General features: G+C 51.8%; 1 protein-coding gene across 2 annotated transcripts in view; it reads left to right on the top strand.

Moving 5' to 3' along the window:
• The first annotated feature begins 969 nt into the window (after window positions 1–969).
• Window positions 970–20018, top strand: part of TPST1 (tyrosylprotein sulfotransferase 1) — a 41824-nt gene continuing 22775 nt past the window's right edge. Inside the window, exon 1 of one of the 2 annotated variants that reach the window (XM_050321690.1) lies at window positions 970–8896. The gene's annotated coding sequence lies outside the window, so the exon portion shown is untranslated. Of the gene's footprint in view, window positions 8897–18576; window positions 18726–20018 lie in introns of those variants that run through there. The other variant, XM_050321691.1, reaches the window with a different exon arrangement.

Here is a 20018-nt window from a genome sequence, read left to right as displayed (position 1 = left end):
GAATAGGCCCATGTTACAGCTGGCAATGTTTTAATCATCACAGCAGTGCTGTAATGATGATTGCTTTCAGAAGCTTTTGAATGGCCCAACTGCCTCTCAGAACAGGGGCTGCAATGCAAAGCTGGCTTTTGGGGCTGTTTGGTGAGCACAACACAGAGAGGTACAAGAGCTGCTTGGGGTCCAGCCAGGCACTTCCAAGGAGGCTTCTGGCGTCATAGAAGTGAAAGGATCTGCTCTCAAGGGTGTCTGGCAGTCCCTCTTCAATAAAAGAGAGATCCAGATCACCAGTTAACTCAGCAAATCGCCTCTGACACCAGGGAGTTGGGCCAGTTTACAACAGGGAGGCTCTGGACTCAAATGTTAAAGCTCTGACTAACAAAGAGCAGAATATTGAGGGGTGAGGTGTGTATTTGCCCTTTGAGCATTAATTCCAATATTTATACACAGGCCAGTCACTCCTGTGAACGTGCTGTTGGTGGTGGAATAAATGAGTCAACACCGAGGTCCAGATCTGGCTTAGGAGAATGAGAGTCTGCCCTGGATGAGGCAGAACTTTCTGTGTACTGAGCTTTTGTCTGGTTAAGGATTTCAGGATCAAGTATTTAATGCTGAAAGCCTTGATGATTACAATAAATCATTTGTGTGTGTGTGAATATACACACAGAAAGTCAGGAGCTACCATGGCACTGCTTTTTGTTATGGCTGCAGACCATTCTTCTGTAATTATCATAAGGTTCTGGAAATAGAAGTAAAATTTTAAGTACATCCTGGGAATATTGTGAGTTGTAGACGAGATATAAGATCTCAAATCAGATATTTGACTTTTGTTCACCCCCTCAGGTCTGTCATGGTTTTATTTTGTGGTTTTATGCAAAGAATTTACGCTTTCTGAGCTTTAGTTGTGCTGTGTGTGAAAGGGACTGATAAAGTCCAGTGTCTGGGGGATTTGTGATATGTGTTTCCATGGTATTTAAGCTTCTTTGATGTTTGGAGAGGAAAGGGAATTATTGGAAAATGTTTTTGTTGCCTCTTAAAGATAATTTATCTTATATAAAATGCTTTCCAAGGCTGGAGACTAAAGGTGCATCTTTGACTGGGTAAGAGTAGTATAAGAGAGGGAAAGTCCTTGGTGGTTTTGTGGATACATCAATATGTATTTTTCTCCCTAAATATGCAAGAAAACAAGGAAGATAAGTGGATCATATCACAGAATGACATGCAATTAATTTTAAAATTAGCGTTTTCATTCACAGCAGTCACTGATGTGGTTTGACACGCTGCAACATTTTTATCTGCCCCTTTCTAAAAGTAAGTTATTGAAATACATTCTGAACTTATAAAAAGCAGATGGAACCAGATCATAAGTGTCCTTAGCCAGCAGGAGTGTTTTTTGGAAGGCTTTTTGTTTCCTTAACTAACCAGTTAGTCCACAATAGGTGCACCCTGACAGTTCTGGTGGAGGAGAGGAGGCAGCACCAAGGGGGGCTGATGCTCTGGGGGTGCAAGAAAGGAACGTGTGTGTCAGGCTCAGTCCCTACTTTTTGTGAAGAAACAGAGTCCTCAGCACCTTCTGAATGTTTAAGAAACCTCATTTCTTCTCTCCTCCTCACTTTTATTCTGTGTTGTGTGTTTGGGTTTTGGCAGAGGAACTTCTTTGCTCAGGGCAGCTCTTGTGCTCTTAGTGGGAGAAAGGGGGAATGAGCTGCCAGAATTCCTTTGCTGGGGAGATACTTTAAAACACCTGGGGTTTCTCTTTTCATAAATTCAAGCCTGAGAAGCCCAGATCTCTTTGGCTGGAGAAGCTTTATTAGAAGAAGCTTTATTTTATGGGGGGAGGAGGAGGAGGAGCTGCTGCTCCTACCTGGCTGTGCTCTGGTGCTGGGCAAGGGAAATAAAGATACTGGAAACAGATGTTCACAGGGAATGTTGTGGAAGATACAGGAAATCCCTCCTGATATGCTGAGCAGCTTGGGTGGAGGTCAGGCCATGGCAGAGCTGTGTGTGAGGCTGTGCCCACCACTGAAATGCAGAATTTGGCAAGCAGGGAACAAACTGCATGTGGTTTGTCTTTGTGTGACGTGTTCATTAGCTAAAGGGGTGCAGTCCTAGTTAGGAAAAGCAAACCCACAAAATCTGGAGTTTGGTTTTCTCTGGAAGCAGATTTGGTTTTCTCTGGAAGCAGGTTTGGTTTTCTCTGGAAGCAGGTTTTCCCCTGCAGCAGGTCCTCAGACAGCACTGAAGTTGTACATTGAAATGGTGTCCACACACAAGTAATTCATGCTTTGCTCTTCATCCCATTGGAAATTCGTGTTTTTTCCAGCTGGTGGTTGAAGGGGGAAGACTTGGTTGACCCTGTCTGAGGTGGGAGGTTGGACTGGGTGATCTCCAGAGCTCCCATCCCACCTCAGCATTCCTGTCAGTCTGTTTTCCCTTTCCCACACTTGAACTCAGGCTCTCATTGAGGGCTGGGGTGCAGCAGACTGGGAGTTCCTCCCTTGTCCCCCTGCTCATCCATGCCTGGTTCAGAGTGGCCCCTTTGCAGATGGGAGTTGGAGGCTCTGACAAAATGCAAATCCTTTATTTCTGGGATATACTTCTGGGATTATTTCTGGAATATCAGCAAAGGGAACGGGGCAGACTTGGAGGATTGCAGCGGGGTTTCATGTCGTGGCTCTGGGTTTATCAGTTGCTTGAGGCCTTGAAATGGGGATTTATGGAGTTGCTCCATGTGAGCAGCTGAGTCTGTTCCAAAAGAGGCTCCTCTGGTGTGAAGGACGTGTGCCAGGATGCTGCTGAGATAAGGTGGTGTTGCAGTTTTCTCTTGGATTTTGCTTAGTTGAAGCAAGATTTTCTCTTGAAATTTGCTCCATGGGCCAAATGAATCAGTAGTGCCTCTCCCCTGCCTTAAATTTGGCCCTGAACACAGAACTCCTGCACTCTGGCTGTGCTGGGCCCCTCTGCATCGAGCCATGGGTGAATTATCCCAACCCAAACTGGGATCATTCTGGATCCCGGTTTTTAAACACACCCATTTTTATTTTGTGTTGCATTTTCTACGACGAAACTTTTTATTGCCTCTGCCTCCCCAGGGTGGCAGCTCTGCCACGCTTGGCAACGTGCAAACAGCACGTTCTGAATCCCAGAAATTGCCTTGCTTCCTTTGGACACAGGCTTTGGAAGCATCAGTCCCATCTGGGAGCTCCTGTTGTTTGAGTGACTTATGAACCACCTCAGGCTTTGGCAGAGGAGAGTCAGGAGAGCCTGTGTGCACCTCAGCCTGCCCAATGTCAGGCTTTTCCTGCTTTGCTTTTTCATTTCTACCAATAACCAGCCCTTTCCAGCCTGTTCTTGTCCCAGCTCCCAGAGCAAAGAGGATGCCAGGCTGTTCCAAACAGAAGGAACAGGAAGAAGATGTTTCGTGCCTAAAAACCTGTCAGGTTTGGTTTTTTTTTTTTTTTTGCAATTGTACCAGTTGGTCTCAGTAACAGCATCTGGTTCCAATATCCCTCACTGATAAGGACATCTGTGGTTGTGAAATGTTCCTGGTAATTCAGGACTCATGGAAGTGTCTCAGTTGACTCCCACAGTTGGTGTTTGCCACCTCCAGAGCTTTCCCTGGGGTCTCCAACACCCATCCAGCAGAAGGAGGGTTACAGAGTGCCTTTGGAGCTGGACCTGGTCAGCCAGCTCTGCCACCAGCCTGGGGCCTCAGAGAGGTTGTTTCTCTTCCCCCTGCCTTGATTTCTTCTTTGGCCAAAAGCCCTCAGGGGTGCCAGGGGTGATCTGTGGGCTGGGCATTGCAGGGCTGGGGGTTCACAGCTCCCCAGGGACCTCAGGGTGATCCATGGGCCGTGGGTTCCCAGCAAGGCTGACGCCTGGAGCGCTGCCCAAGGGCCTGTTTAACATTTCTGTGCCTCCCCACGGATAAAAGAGCCTTTTGTGCTGACAGCTGGGAGCTGAGGAGGAGGCTGCAGCCCTGCAGTGTGTGTGGGTGTCCATGATGTGCTGCTGTGACCGTGACCCCGTCCTGGACACGCGGGTGTCCGTCGTGCTCGGGGCTCTGCTCCCAGCCGGGCTGGCCCTTCCACAGCAGCCCTGCTGTGACCATGTACCTGCATTTCTACAGTGGCCACTTGGAGGTTGTTCATTACAGGGATTTGAGTCTGGAATTTCACAGGGCAAGGAGCTGCCAGGCATCACAGGAATTACCCCCCCACGAGGGCACGTCCTGCGTGTGCTGCGCGGCGTCCCCAGTGCTCGTGGCAGAGGTGACGGGGAGCTGACCTGTGCCATGGAATGACTTCCCAAGGAAAACATCTGTGCTCCTGAGCTGGGCACAGGATCAAGTCTGAGGGTGGGGCTGAGCCAGGGAGCCAAAGGTAAGCATTCCCTTGCAGCCAAGTGCTGGCATCACAGGGCTGATGGCCGTGTCCTCTTCGGGGGACAGCCACAATCCCCAGAGCAGCAGTGCAGTTAATTTATTTCATGGTGAACAGAAGGTCCTGTTTCTTCAGGAAGCATAAATTTTACAGGTTTCCCTTGTGTGTGAACTGCAATTGTAGGAGCAGACCCTGAGCTGGGGCACGTGGATGTTGCTCTTTGGACCTCAATGGCATGGCAGTCACATGTTCCAGAGCATCCTGGAACTCAAGGAAAATGGGAAAGGAGCAGCACTCGGTGTTATCCCAGTGAGAGTTTGCAAAGGGCAACTTAGGAACACCAAAACTGGCCTTTCTGCATCAGCAGGGGGTTGGTGTTGGTAGGGAAGACCCAATTTGTGTCCCAGAGTGAAGGCCACAGTAGAGCTGCTGATGTTGGAGATGTGGGCAGGGACGTGGGGAGAGCAGGGCAGGGGGAGGCAGCTGGAAAGCCACCAGGAGATAAAAGAGTGGTGGGTTCCAAAATGAGCAAAGAGCCTCTTCCCTGCCTGAGAGATCAACACCTTCACCTGGGGAGCAAGAACCTGCCCTGGGGATGCTGGTCCTTCACCACCAGCTTAATAACCCAACACTCCTGACACTCCCCTGTGAGATCAGGGAATGGGATCCCTGTTCCCAGGTGAGATCCTGTAAAAGGGGAGAGGATTTGGATCGAGAAAGGCAGGGAACTGATTGTCCTTGGGGTGTTAAAGCTCTTTAAAACATTTTAACAGCAGCTTGGATGCATCCAGCTCCCACACACACCCCCAGAGGAGCCCAGGGAATTCTCTAAAGAAGCCCAAAGTACCTTTAAAACCACGAGTGATCATTTTATAACCATCCCAGAGTGAGGAAGCTCAGGTTAGCCCCCTTTCCAAAGGGCTGCTCTGGAGGCATGGATTGGGCTGCAGCCAGCTTCCCTGGGGGGAGTCGATGGCAGGGTTGTTTAGGTTGGAGCTGCTGGAGACGTTGACAGAGAAAATGTTTTCTGTTCCCACAGAAAGAAATCCTGCTGCAGAGTTTTTACTGAGCAAAAAGAAATGCTTGTGCTAAAAAAAAAAAAAGGGGGGAGCTGTGGCCAAAGCAGAACTGAAATGCAGAGAGCACTTGGGAAAGATTTGTTAAGCCCCAGAACTTTTGCTTGCCACGAGCAAGAGTCTCCCTGCACACATTGCTTAAATTAATTTACCTCTGCTTTAAGGAGCTTTATTTTATTAACTTTAATGTTTATAAAAACAACCATCTGAGATGCTGTTAAACTTTGAAGATACCTAAAATAAAGCCAGCCTGGAAAACAGCCAAATTGGGTGAGAGAACACCTGAAAAGAGAGAGGAAAGCCATAAAATTGCTGGGGAGGGCTGGGTGCAAACAGTGAAGCTGGGAAGGGACCTGCAGGGGGGCTCAAATAGTCCCAGCAGGGCTGAGTGCCTGGTGCTGCTGGTACCTGGGGATTAGAGCATCCTCTGCAGGGCTCTCCCAGCACCTCTGGCATCCAGCCTGGGGAGGAAGGTGGGTGAGGCTTCCTGGGAGCACCCACACAGTGCTGGAGCCGCTGTGCTGGCCACGGGAGGGTGGGGGTGGCACTTTGGTCACCTTGACAAGCTGCAGCCCTGAGCACAAAGGCCTGTTGTGAGCTGTGTTTGGAAGCCTTGGCGAGTGAAAGCCACCCCTGGAGGGGATGAATCCTCCTCCTAAGGAGCAGCTTTGCTGCCCAACCCTCTGTGGGCAATCAGTGCCTGGTCCAGCTGGGCTCCTGCTCCAGCTGTGAGAGGAGAGCTGGCAGGATCCCCCAGCCCTGTGCTTCGTGGGGCTTCATTGTTCATTTAGGAAAAGAGGGGAAAGAACCAAAACCAAGAAACCCCAACAAAACAAAAAAACCAAACAAGAACTCACCTCTTTTCTTGAAAAGCCCTTCCACCTCTCACCCCAAAACCCCGCAGCTGCCCCACCACTGCCCAGCCAGGATGGTGATGTCTGTTGTGAGCTGGGACATGGAACAGGGTTTTAACCTGGCACATCAGTGCAGGGGGAATGGGGAGGAGCTCAAACCATCAGTCCCAGCTGGGAACAAGTAGCTGGGTGCCTTCCCCACTGATCCATCAGCACTGGGATGCTGCAGCACGTCAGGAAACTCGTACATTTGTGTCTCTTTGCAGGGCCATTCCTCTGGCTGGGTTTGCTCCTTATGCACTGGCTTCTTTTTTTCTCTTAAAAAACAGCATAAAATACTCATCAGTTACTGGTCTTGGATTTTAGGGCATTTGCAGCTTCTCCCTGCCCTCACATCTCACCCCACGTCACTCCCTGGAGCTCCCCTGTCATGGGATGTCAGGTTGGGGGAGCAAATCCCTTTTATTACAGACCAGACACTGTCAAGAAATAATCATCCCAAAATAGAAAGTCTGAGTTGTTGAAATGATCCAGCTCAGCAGTGAGCAGGGCTGGGTGGAGGGGCTTTCCCAGCTCTTCCCACACTTTATTTATGCCTATGCTTTTATATGTAGTGAAATTTAACCCCTGGGGACATGTTAAAGGCTTTAAACATGTGCTCTGTTGGACCAGAGGTATTTTTGCCAGATCTAAAACGATCTTCAAGATTTTTCCTCCCTGTGCTGCCTGTCAAGGAGGGAGGGCATCAGCAGAGAGAAACCCAGGGGCTTTTATTGGCAGCTGTGGGTCAAGTGTCTGCTCTTGTTCTGGGCTGAGAGGGCTCTAAAAAAATGCAAATTTTTTTGTTAATCCCTTGTGTTCAGTTCTCTGAGTGCCCCAGGACACGACACACAGCAACACGTGGTGAGCTGCAAGACGTCGTGGCTGGACAGAAAGCAGGTGAGGCTGGGGGGAAATGTGCAGAACAAGCACTTTGATGCCTCTGCAAAGCATCATCCCAGTCCCCATCCTGATGCACTGGGCACCTGGTGTCCCTTATCCTGTGTGGAAAGTGTTTGGTGCCACCACAGTGGGATTCACCTTCCCAGGGCTTGGCCGAGCCCTGCTCCCCATCCCAGGGGGGCTCCAGAGCATCCCTTTCCCAGCCCCACCAGCTGCAGTGTCACATTTCAATCCTCTCTGAATCATTTCAAGACACAGTTGCTTTTTTAAATACTCTTCAATGTCATCTTTTTTTTCCCCCCCTTTTGTGTTGTCCATGGATTTCCTTACTCCAGGCCGTGGCTCGGCAGCGCTTCCTTGGGGTGCAGCAGCCGGAGGGAGGGAGAAGGATGCTCCAAGAACGCCCACTCAAAACCTAATGGGAACCAACTGCTTCCTCCCAGCAGGTTTGCTCCTTCCTCACCCAGCAAAGCCCAGAAACCCTCCCCGAATGCTGCTGCCCCCTGCCCACACCCAACATCCCTGAATGGGCTGGGGGATGGAAACACTGCTTCAGGCCAATGACAACATTTTCCCTTTTCCTGTGCAGCATCCTGCCCCCAGGCATGGGATCAGCAGGCAGTTGCCTCTTTCCCAGCCCAGTGGGGCTGCTCTGAGCAGGACAGGCCCCTCTGCCTGTGTGTCACCACCCAGGGGAGACCCCAGCAGTCGAAGCCACCGGAGAAGGCAGCTCAGACACTGGGGGTGTTGCACTGGAAATGGCCCTAAAATGTTCCTCATTCTCCAAAAAGCTGATGGAGGGCAGGCAACTCGTCCCTGCCTGGTGCTGGGGTTGTCCCAGCCATGCCAGCTGCCTGCAGCAGGATCATTGCTGCCCCATCTGGGAAACCACCAGCTTTGGTGGGAGGAGATGGGATGTGCAGCCTCAGAGTGTTCACCCCAAAACCTATGAGTGACTCTTCAAATGCTGCTTCTTACATGATTCAGCCTCCCAGTGCTGCTTCTTCCTCTTTGGACTCTGCATTTTGAGCTTTTCCCAGTCTTTTCCCCTGCCTTTCCACAGCTTCAGCGCTGGAGCCTTCGCTCTAGTGCCAACTGAGCTGGTTGGATCAGGCCAGGAGCGGAGGCTCCAAGGAAAACCATAAATATTGTGGGCCCAGTGATGAAGCAGGGAGCTGGCAGGAGGGGAGGGAGGCTGAGGATTCGGCCTTTTCTGCTGGAGCCTCAGCAGAGCCCAATAGTTAATCATTAAAATATGCTTATGTGTAACTAATCTCCGCAGGACAATGAACTGAGAAATTATTTAATGCAATTTAAATGGGTCATAGTAGTTGCTATAATAAGTGTGTCCCGAGCCAATGGGAGCCATCAGGCTCCTATAAAAGCGGGTGGGGAAGAAATAGCAGCTGGTGGGAAGAGCTCACCAAAGACCCGATGCGTGTCCTGAGCTGCCTCCGGCCCTGCCGAGGTCCTCCCGGTCCGCCCCAAATCAGGCTCGAGCTCCGGGCTGAGCCCTTCTTCAGACACTGGTGATCCCTGTCAGTGGGTGCAGGGGGATCTGCCTGGAGCAGGCACTCCATCCCATGGGGATGGGAACCGCCGGTTTGGGTCTAAAAGGATGAAATCCAGCAGTGCCATCAGTGCCGTGAGTCGGGGGCTGCGTTCTCTGCCCGGGGGGGAGGGGATGCTGTTCGTGGGGTGGGCTGAACCCGTGGCAGGGGCTGGAGTGGGTGGAATCCCACCTGGAGCTGTGCTGGTGTCAGCAGTGTTCTCCCAGTGTCATCCTGTAGGACACGGTGCTGTTGCTGGAGCCTGGCAGTGGGAACAGGGGGGTGGGGGATGAATGGGAATGGATTTAGGGGGCTTTAATCTGCCTGTGAGAGGGATCATACCAGCCGGGCTGACCCCGACACCTGCCTCAGGTCCCATCCTCTGCACACTCATCCCTTGGCTCCCAGCCTTCCCACCGGCAGGTTTTGGCTTTATCCCTGATATTTTTTTGCAGCCCCACAGGATTGATGTGCCAGGTGCCACTGGTGGGCAGAGCTGAGACCCTCCAGCACAGCACTACCCATGGCTGGGAGGAGAGTGTATTTGCTGGAGGGAGAAGTGACACGGGAGATTCCTGCCAGCCTCTTGCCTGCCTTAAAATACCCCAACGAGGTGTTAAGTGCAGCTGTTTCCATCTCCAGGGTACAGACATTTATTCTCCCAGCAATGCCAGTCCTTAAATAAGCAGTAAATCCCAACATCTCCGGGCATCACATTCATCCTGCTACTTGCTCCTTCTCCAGGCTTTTAGTTTAACAGCATTTTATCTGTTTTTTTGTGACTTTTCTGCCTTTTTGTCCTATTTTAAGGCATAGGCAGATGATTTATACCAAACCCCACACGAAATCAGCTTTCAGCCCCCTTTTTTCCTCCTTGCAAAATGGGTGCAAGGAGTTTTGGATGTAATTGTTGCTGTGCCGGCCAGCTGCTCTCTGATCCAGAAAATAAAGAGCACAGCCTGTTTCCTGTTAAATTTTGCTGGTTGCATGGGTTTACATTGTTTGTCTCATGTTTTATGGCTTCCAAGCTGATGTTGCATTAAGCTGGCCCGAGTTTAGGCAAGAAATCAAATGCAGGCACTGGCAGGGTTCCCCAAACACATTCACGAGGGTTGATCACATTTTCTTACTCACTGCGGGAGCCTCGCTGTGTCCTGGCCCTTTGCATCGGGGCTGTGCTGGGAAAAGGTGCTTGTTGGGCCATTTGGGAAATTGCTTTGCTGGCTGTGAGGTGTCTCCTGCCTTTCTCTTGACCCAGGAGCTGGTTTTTTTTCATCATAACACTCCTCCCTGTCCTGGTGAGGAGGGGAGTGAGAGCAGCTGGGTGGGTGCCAAGGCCACCCCCCCAAAACCACAGCCTGGGCCATAAATTCATATATATATATTTCTCTGTGTGTATTTTCATAGAATAGGGTATAGAATCATAGAATAGATCAAGTTGAAAGAGACCCCTAAGGATCTTTGAGTCCAATTCCCTGCTCCTCACCTCTACTTGAAACTAAAGCCTGTTACTAAGAGCATCATCCCAGTGCTCCTTGAGCTCTGATGGGCTTGGTGCTGTCACCCCTTCCCTGGGGAGCCTCTCCCAGTGTATTCACGTGTGTAAATATTATATATTGATATGTATATCTGTGTATTATACACACAAAAATGTGTTTTAGGCATAGCAGGGTGAGTTTCTCACATCCCTGCACGGGACCTGCTGTGGGGACTCGGTGCAGATAAACAGGACAGGGCTGGTTTGAGGTGGCACGTTCAGACCTGGCCCCTCAGTGGTTTGGTGTTGTCACCCTTGCTGGCTCTCAGCAAGCCTGTGCCATGAGCTGGGATTGCATCCACACCAAAAAAAACCCACAAAACACTGAAAACAACTGCTTTCCATCCATCCCAGGCTGCCTGAAGGGATTTCTGCCCAAAGGAACCCGAAATATTTGGAACCAGAAGCCCTGATCGAAGGGCAAAAGCTTCCTGCTGGCCACATGAGTGAAGAAAGTTTCTTCCTTGGTTTTACAAGCAGTGTGTTGGCTGGGGAGTTCTGCCCTTTCTGTGCCAGTTCTGGCAGAGAAAGCCTCGGGTTTTTTTTCCTCAGGAAAACAAGAAATAGAGTATTCCTGTAAGACTGAATGGGAGAGGATGTGCAGAAGTTAATAATGGGAAATACAGCGGCCAAATTTGAGAGGTTCCCATGGCAATAGGTGGAGGGGCATTGAGCATTAACTGTAAATATCTATTTTTTTGTGTGTGTGTGTATTTAGAAATGATGGAAAAGCTGTGCAGGGGGTCTTGGAACCAGGATGGGCTGAGTGACTCCTGATTTTTGCCATTTCTGTGCCCTCTCTCTCCATCACAGCTGGAAAATTGCTGTGTTGATGGCTGCTCTCTCTTACTGATTTAGAAGTGCCATTGTAGGGGGATAAGTTCATTATTTGCCTCTGCTGGGCAATTTTTGGTTTCTTAAGGGAAAAAAAAAAAAGGGATTGTCTTTGTTGTGCCCCACATTTTTCACATCAGGGGCCAGAGCTTCAGTAGGTTATTTCTTTGGTGCATTTTATTCTTCTCTGTCCTGCTTTTTTAATTTAACATCTGTTTCATGGTTGAGGGGGGCGTTACCCGGTGATCAGAGCAAGGGACAGGGAGAAAGGAGGTCTGGATTTCATAGCTTGTCTACAATGAATTCATAGTTGTTTTTTGGTGGGTGAAGATTTCAGATGGCCTCCCACCCTCAGGTTCTGCACTTGGGTTTCACCACCCCCACGACTCTTAACCAGTCTGAGGAGTCCATGGCAGCCCCTGTGGAGGGAGAATTCGGGTTTAATTCAGTTTCTCTCAGCTGACAAAATCAAGCCCAGCCACGCAGGAGGCAGGGGATGATAAAAATATCTCACGTGTGGAACAAGGAGCCGTGGTGGGGCTGGGATTTAAACTCTGCCTTGTCTCCCCTTTAAATAGTGTGAATTTTAATGTCACTCGGAGGAAACTCAGAGAAAAGGGCTGCACTGCTTTATTAGCAGAGGTGTTCCTGCAGATGTTTATGTCGTTTTAAGGTTGTTTACACTCCTGTAGCTCCTCGTTGCCTCCATGGAATGCAGGGATGTGTGAGGGGCCCGCCGGGCACTCAGCACAGGCGCTGCTTCCAAACGCCCGTGCCTTGCACGTGATGGAGGTGCCAGTGGATTTAGAGGACAGGGTATTTTTATTTTCAGCGCTGCTGTGGTCGCAAGAGCCAAGTCCTGCAAGACCAGCCAAGCTGGCCAGCTTCTCCCAGAAAAACTCTGCATGAACTGAGCCTCCAGCCCGGGCAGGAGACGATGGCACTGATGGTGCTGATGTCTCACTGCCACCATCCCAACCAGAGGATTTGAAGGCCTTTGATTCCCTGCAAGCAGAGCTCTGTGTCTTTGGCAGCTGGATTTCTTTTACTTGTTTTTCAGATGGTGGGGTCTGTGAGCTGCTCTTTTGCCTCCTTGTGCTGTTTTCCAGACACAGATGAGATAATTTCTTGTCTCCCCGGCATTATAAATAAGCTGATGGATATTTAGCTCACTAAGTGGCCACCACACGTGGTAAAGCTTTACTAACTCAGGACTTGATCCTGCAAACCCCTGGGGATTTCCAGCTATTTAATCTTCATGGGACAAGCCCCACAAAAAATATCTTATCCCAGTTCTCTCGAGGGTCAGCTGAGAGCAGCACACATCACTCAAAGCAAATGCCTTCAGTGCTGTGGTCGTGAGACTTTGTAAAAGCTCCAGCTTAGCCAGTCTCTGTGATACTGGCTTTTTTAAAAAAAATATAGATATTTTCAGGGAAATTTAAAGAAGGGGAAGGAATTAGGCAGTGGCTTGTTCTCAGAGTGTTCCTCCTGCACGCGCCCGTCGTGCCACATCGGCAGCTGTGTGTGAGCCAAGAACATGGGAAGATAACTGGAAAAGAGGAGAGTGTTCCCCCTGCACTGGGACTGGAAAAACAGCTACTTCTGTATGTATTGGATGGCTGGGACTGTCTACCAGCTGGAAAAACCTGAGGACTCTGCACCTCCAGGGGCTCCGACAGCTGGGGGAAAATATCTCCCTGTGAAATAAATCCATCTGATGCCTAAAACACCTCGCCTGCAGTAAGAGGGATGAGAACTGCATGGAGATATTCCTGTGGCCGTGATTGTTTCTCCAGACACGTGGCAAAATCAATTTTCAGCTGTCACGTCTAGGAAGCAGCAGACATGAGATCAGAGATGGGGGACTATGGAGCTATTTATCCCAAAATGCTGCTTTATGGGGTCGGAGCAGAAACCACTTCGATCCTCTCTGAGCCCCAAGTGGGTTAAGGTTGGGTTGTAGCTACCTAAAAACAAAAGGCCATGTTCTCCTGACTTCAGTAACCTCAGCTTAAACCCTGAAATGGTGCTTGCAGCAGAAAAGCCAGCCCTGCTTGGTGATGGAGGGGATCGGGGAAATAAGGGCTCCCAGCTGGGGCTGATGGACAGGTGAGTTTCTGGGGGCTGCAGCACCCAGGTGGTTTGAGCTGGGAGGGTCTGACTCATAAATGGCCCAGACATGTGGCCTGTCCTGGAGCAGGGGGCTGAGCCACTGCAAAGTGTGTCTGGTGTGGCACCAGATCCATGTCAGGCTTTGCCCTCCCAGGGCAGGGGGGAGTGAGTTGAGCTGTTCCTTCTTCAGGCTGGTGCCCTTCCTGGCAGGTAGATGCAGCTGCAGCTTGGGATGGGTGAAGAGCAGATGAGTCCAAACCCTGCATGACCCAGGGATCACTGCCTGGGAGCCCAGGGCAAAGCTGGAGCTGGAGGAGCGATGCTTTCAGGTCTGCACAAGGGTGATGCTGTGCCTGCAGTTCAGGAGGATCCCTGTGCTGGCAGCCGAGGCCTTTTGCAGGTAACCACACCAAGAATGGCACCTTTCTGGTCCCACAGTGATTCCCAGGGCTTAGTTTGGGTGGAACACAGATTGTGTGGCCCTCAAAAGTGCCCAGCAGGGCCCCAGCCATGGGTGCAGGCACCAAGTCTGCACCAGCATCCCCTGGAGAAAACCTTGCTCTGCCAAGGACAAGCTTTGCATGGCCACTGTCATCAGTACACGAGGCAGCCAGGCCAGAAAAATACCAGGAAGCAGAGAAAAGCAATAAAGAAGAGTGTTCCTCTGGGAAATGCAGAGACAGAACTTCAGCATCCTTCCAAATTAAGCAGTGTCCTCACAGGGTTCATGGCTGACAGGTTTGCTCTGCTCCCAGGATGGACTGTGGGAGGTGCCAAGTGTGATTCTGGGTGCAGAATTATCTTATTCTCCTGCTGTGAGGGGATGCAGAAAATGTCACCAGCTTAATGTCTCGTGGGGCCTGTTTTCCCTAAACTCAGAGGCTTGTGAACACAGCTCTTGGATTTTCTCCTCCTCTGGGAATTGTAATTTTTCCCTGAATGGCCAGGCTGTTTTCTGGGGCTGAGGCTGCACTTACAGACACCGCTGTGGTGCTGGGTCCCAGCTGCCCCCATTGCTCCCCATCCTGCTGGGATGTGCAGCCAGGAGTGGGTTATTCCCATTCCCTGCCCCTCCTTCAGGGGTCTGGAATCACCCTGAGCCCAAGATCAATTTAGGGCATCTCAGAGGCCGGGATGTGCAGAGGGACACCCCAGGCACCCACCCAGGGCTTGAAATCGGTGCTGATTTAATGATTGGCAGTCGACTTTGTCAGTAAGGTGCTAAGTCCATCCTTTCTCCCGTGGTCAGAGGGCTGTTTGTTCATACCCATAAAGGCACAGATAACAGGATTGACTTAAGCACATCTTTGACACAGAGCCAACTAAGCACTTAGCAGGGGGAGGGAAGGATGCCCAGCCAGTGCTCTGGGCTGTGACACGGCACAGGGAACACACAGGGCTGGGATTTCTGAATTGCTTCTACCCAAAGGCCAAATGAATTTCCCAGACACACAGGACAAGCTGAAATCCAACCCCGTTGCTTTGTGCTTTATCCTTTCAGTATCCTCCAAATCCCTCTGTCCCCTCAATTCCTTCTGTAAAGGCTCCATCTGTAGACAACCTTCTACAGCAGAGGTAACAGGGAGGTTTTTGGGGGGCTGAAGTGGCAGCTGAGCCCCTCACCCCTCCCTGGCTTTCCAAACTTCCTTTAGTGAGCTTAGGGGATGAAAACCACGAGCAACAACCCTCCTCCAGCTGCCTCTCAGTGCAGGAGAGATCCTCCTCGTGTGAGACAGCCAGGGAAAACTGGGTTCTGCAACTGCTGCTGAGGTATTCGAGGAAAAAGGATAATATTTAACAGTTCCAACAAGGACTGGCCTAAGCCAGCAAGCTCAGCTCTCCTTGCTCCAGGCTAGAGGAATAAACTGGACAGGGCCAGAGGGAAATTCTTTGCATTCTTAGGACTGGGAAGGTGGAATTAAGGTAAAATACTCCTGGATGAGGGCCAGGGGTGTGTGGAGTAGCAAGGTTTATCTTGCTTTTAAATATCACACTGGAATTGAATTCAAGAAAATACTTTTGGAGTGGAGTTGGCGTCAGGAAAAGCGTTGGATTGGAAGTCCAGGGAGGGAAAAAAAGGCTCGTTTTTGCTTCTGAATGTGCCAGACCTCCAGCTAGCAGAGGTCAGGGCAGCAGTGCTGGGGGCTGTGCTTGCTCACATGCTGGCCCAGCAAATTGTGTGACGTGGCAGGAAAGATGCTGCTCACCAGGCAGGCCCTGGGATGGCTGTAAGGAGGCAAAATCTGTCACTGCTGCTGGAGCTGTGACAGGCTGTGCAGGATGTGCCTGACTCCTCCAGCCTGCCCTGGACCCAGAGCCTGGAGGGAGCATGGATGCAGGCACTGGGAACCATGTCCAGCTGGTCTCTGCCACAGCAGTGATTGGAGAAAAAGTTTGGTTTATGTTATGGCTCATATTTGGGAATAACACAGGAAAAAAGGGCTTGATGTAGGCTCCTAAACAGCACCAGCTCTCAGGACTCAGGGATGCTCTTCCCTCCTCCTCCCACCAGCAGTCCAGACATGCCATGTGGAGTTCTACACAGAGCTGGAATTTAAAGCGTGGGAACAACACTAAGCCATGTCTGTGCTGAGGGAAAACTGGGCAAAAAGCAGGCAGAGCCACCAGGACCCTCTTCTGCTCCTCTTGGAGCTCAGCAAACCCCGAGCTGTGCCCCTGCAGCCCCTGCTCTGCTCCCCCTGAGCTGCTCCTTTGGTGGTGGGCTCATCCCTCATCCCTGTACCTGGTGAGGAGGAATCACTTCCAAGGAACAAAACAGGAACAGGCCAGCAAGGAAGAGCCAGTGCAAATGTCAAAGATGAGCAATTAAGTGCCATCACTTCTCGTGGTGTTTATCCAGCAGCAGCAGCCGGGAGCTGAGCTGTGTCTGCACTGAGAGCTGTGTGATGCAATATTTGATGGGTTATTTGATCTGTGGCTCCCGGGTGAGCATTGATTAAAAAAGGGCCCAGCATGGGGCACCCACTACACACAGTAGCTCTGTCTGCTTCATACAGCAGCATCCTGCTTTCCCCCCTTCCCCCTGGAGAACAGCATTTCCACCCCCCCTGGAGGCACTGTTTGATTGCCACAGATTGGAAGGCTTTAAAAGGGACTATCTGTGTGAGTCACAGTCAAAGCCGTAAAAGCAAAACCAATAAAGCCATCTGAAAAGTGCTGTTTAATGGATTGAGGCAAACTTACTGGAAACAGGATACAGATTGTTTCATCTTTAAATCGTTAGTTCAAGTCCAGCTACATTTGGGAGCAAAGGGCATTGAGAAAGAAATGTGAGAGGGGTTTTACCACCTGAAAGGAGTTGTAGGTTTTTCTGTGCTCCCAGCAGCTCCCTGAGCTGAAAAGCCTTAGGGGTGTTGGGTGCTCTGGAAATTCAGTCCTTACAGGGCAGGGCTTTCCACAGGATGAAAATACTCCTCACTGTGGTGAGCACAGCTATCTGCTCACATGGAAAATATTTGTTTGCTAAGAAAATACTTATTTTCTTATCAAATAAAACACTTATGGACTACCCTGTGTTCACCCCTTTTGACAGTGATGCTTTCCCACCACCTCAGTGGAGCGGGAGCAGCACCAGAGCTCACCGTGTCAGCTCTCCGGGCAGTTCAGTGTCGATGGAAACCACGTCCTGACAGGCTCGTAAAAGTTTTATAACAGGCACTTTGCAAGAGCCCTGAGACACGAGGTAATGGGCTGTGATTAATCCCCCCATCCTGATGGTATCACTGTCAGCTCAGGCCCCATCCCATGGGGTGGGATGATGGCAAAGCCCAGCTGGTTGTCACCCTGGCCGTGATGGATTTTGGGATTAAAAGGGGATGTTTTCCCACATGGTGGTTTCCATCCTTTTTATACCAAGATCTTGCTGCTGGTGCTGTCTCCCAGTCCTGAGCCCTCAACTCCCATGGTCCTGGTCAGCTGCCAGCCCTGCTGCAGTGATGGCAGAGGGGATGTCCCAGCCACAGGAGAATTTGGGACATGGAGGGCAAAGGGCACAAATATCTTTTGTGGATGAGCAGGGATGAGTGTCCTTTACAATGCTCATTGCAGAGGCAGCTTTTCCCAGGTTGAATTTTGGGATGTTAAATCCCTTGGCTGATTTCCCCCCCCTCAACTTGGCAAGCAACACAAATTTAGGGAATATCCCATGGGATTGTTCCCCTTGGTATGACCCTGCAGCAGCACTGGCATTTCCACAGGGTGTTTGTCTGCAAACAGTGACAGCAGCTGGGCCAGAACTTCTGTATGTAAGGAAGAAATATGTTTTCAGTTTGATTTAGCTTTTACATATCACTCTGTTAATGTTAACGAGTCCAACTCAACCTGTTTTCCTGCTCTTGAGGAACAAAAGCTGGCTCAGTGCACGGAGCACCGAGCAGGAAGTGGTTAGGATGGCCTAGGGCCAGTCTTTGTTAGAGGTGAGCTAATCTGTAGATGTGAGTGTCCTCCTAGAGCTGAACATCCAGGGTGCAAAGAGTGCTGCAGGTCATCCTCACTGCTTGCCTGGCCAGCTCACCCGGCTGCGGGTCAGAAGGGCTGGGAGATGTGCCAGCAGCTGGCGCAGGCTCGGGTTGTGCTCCAGCCTGATGCTGCTCCAGATGTTTTCCCAGTCGCACACGTGGTGGGCACATGGCTCGTGCTTCCCCACTGCTGCAAACCAGGTGCGTGACCCCAGGGGACACCTGAGCCCTGAGCGGGGCTGTCAGCGCCTCGTGCCTGTGACGATGCTGGGCCGTAACTTTGCTCAGCTTACGGGGCTGCAGCTGGAGCGCTGCGCTCAGATCGTTTGCCCGGGACAGCGGGACTGTGTGTTTGGGGTGGTTTCATCCAGCGAGAGCCAAAGCGAGCGGCAGCGCTCGGCAACGCGTCCTTGTGTAAGAACCGGCCTTTACCTCTAGCACCGGGGTTGGTGGGTGGTGGTGTTTTGGTGGTGTGAGCTGCGACCGGGCTCCCCCTCACAGCACCCGCCCGGCACAGCTGGCCAGATGTGGGTGCGCGCGGGCCCCGCCAGACGCTCACGTGGCGGCGGCGCCGCCCAGATGTGCCCGCGCGCGCCGCCCGGCCCAGCTGTGCGCGCCAGATGTGCCCGAGGGGGGGGGGGCGGCCCCGGCCACGCCCCCTCGGCTGCCAATCACCCGCCCCGGCCCAACCGCGGCCCGCGACACATCGAGGCCCGCGACCAATCAGGGCGTGGGTGTGATTTCCATGGCAGCCGCAGCCGCGCGGCTCCGGGGGAGGCGGCGGCGGCGCGGCCGGTCCCGATCGCGACCCCGGTGCCTGTCGCGACCGCGGTCCCTGTCGCGATCCCGCTGGCTGCCCACTGCGATGGTGGCCGAGCGGAGCCGCGGCGGAGGAGGGGCGGCGGCGCCGCTGCCGCTCGGCTCCAGCCCGGCGCGGGGGCGGCGGCAGCAGCAGCGCAGGTGAGGGCGCGGCCGCACCTGAGGCGGGCGGGGCGGCTCCGGCAGCCGCCGCTCCCCGTGCCCGCCCCGCCCGTGCCGGTGCCGTTGTCGGTCCCGTTGCCGGTCCCGGCCGGGCTGTGGCGGCCGCGGCCTGAGCAGGAGCGGGTCGGTGTCGGTGTCCGTGTCCGCGTTGGTGTTCTCGGCGCTCGGGCCGGGCCGTGCGGTCGCTCCCGCAGGATGCACCGAGGGGCCGGGGCGCCGCTCCCCGCGGATCCCTGCAGGGTAAATCCCAAAGTTTCCGCGCGGGGCGGGAAGAACTCGCTCGGAGGAGCGCCCGGCGCTTTGTTCGGCGGCCGAGCGCTGTCGGGGCGGCGGCGGGGACGGTGCCTGCGGATGCGGCGTGCCGGGGTCAGCGAGCCGCGGAATGCGCTGGGTCGGGAGGCACCGGGAGGCTCCCCTTGTTCCAGCCCCTGCCGCGGGCAGGGACACCTTCCACCGGCCCGGGCTGCTCCACGCCCCGTCCGACTTACGGCTTTGCAGCCGTGGACTTTTCCGCGCCGCTGGAAGCTGGGTTTGCTGCCGGCGCTGCTGGAACGAGCCCCGTTCGCGTCTGTTCCCGGGGACGCGTTGTGCACATTTCCGTAGGGCTGTGTCTCTGTGGTGTTCAGCAGTTTGGTGCTCTGCAGTGCCCTACCACGTAACGGGATGCTGAAATCCCTCTGCGGAGCCACAGCACGTGTAAAAGTGCACGCAGCGGTGGTGGCTCATCTGCTCTTAGCGTGTCAGTGACTTTTTTTCATCTTTTTTCCCTTTCTTTATACTTTATACGTAACTTGAAAGAGCTTGAAGCCTCAGTGTGTCGCCAATAAAATTCCTGTTGTTGAATTGTTCTCAGGCAGTAACTGTAGAACTTAACAAATACTGTTTATTCTTGCATAACCGGGAGCACGTTGGTAACTCTTTTTTGACCATCCTATGTGCAAATACAGATAATTTGCTGTATGTGTAATATATGTAAGGAGAGCAGAACATATGGAGTTATTTCTCTTAATGTGAAGCAGAGCTTTTTAATTAGCTGAATTTTAGTTAGTTGAAATTTGAGTGCTTTGATAACCTTATTGGCTGTTTTAATATTTTTTTTTAATGCTTCTTAAGAAAACCTGTAAGTGTTGCTAAATTCAGAGGAAGGACAAACACTTCTGAATTTCTCTTTACACACATATGTATTTATTCATGTGTGTATCTATTTATCTGACTAATGGAGGATTATGAAGAAAGCTGGATTTGGGTTTTTTTCTGAGGGGGGATAACTGG

The sequence above is a fragment of the Myiozetetes cayanensis genome, unplaced genomic scaffold (genome assembly GCF_022539395.1).
Source record: "Myiozetetes cayanensis isolate MyiCay16 unplaced genomic scaffold, myiCay2020 scf27, whole genome shotgun sequence".
Classification (NCBI taxonomy): Eukaryota; Metazoa; Chordata; class Aves; order Passeriformes; family Tyrannidae; genus Myiozetetes; species Myiozetetes cayanensis.
This window is presented reverse-complemented; position numbering and strand designations above follow the sequence as displayed.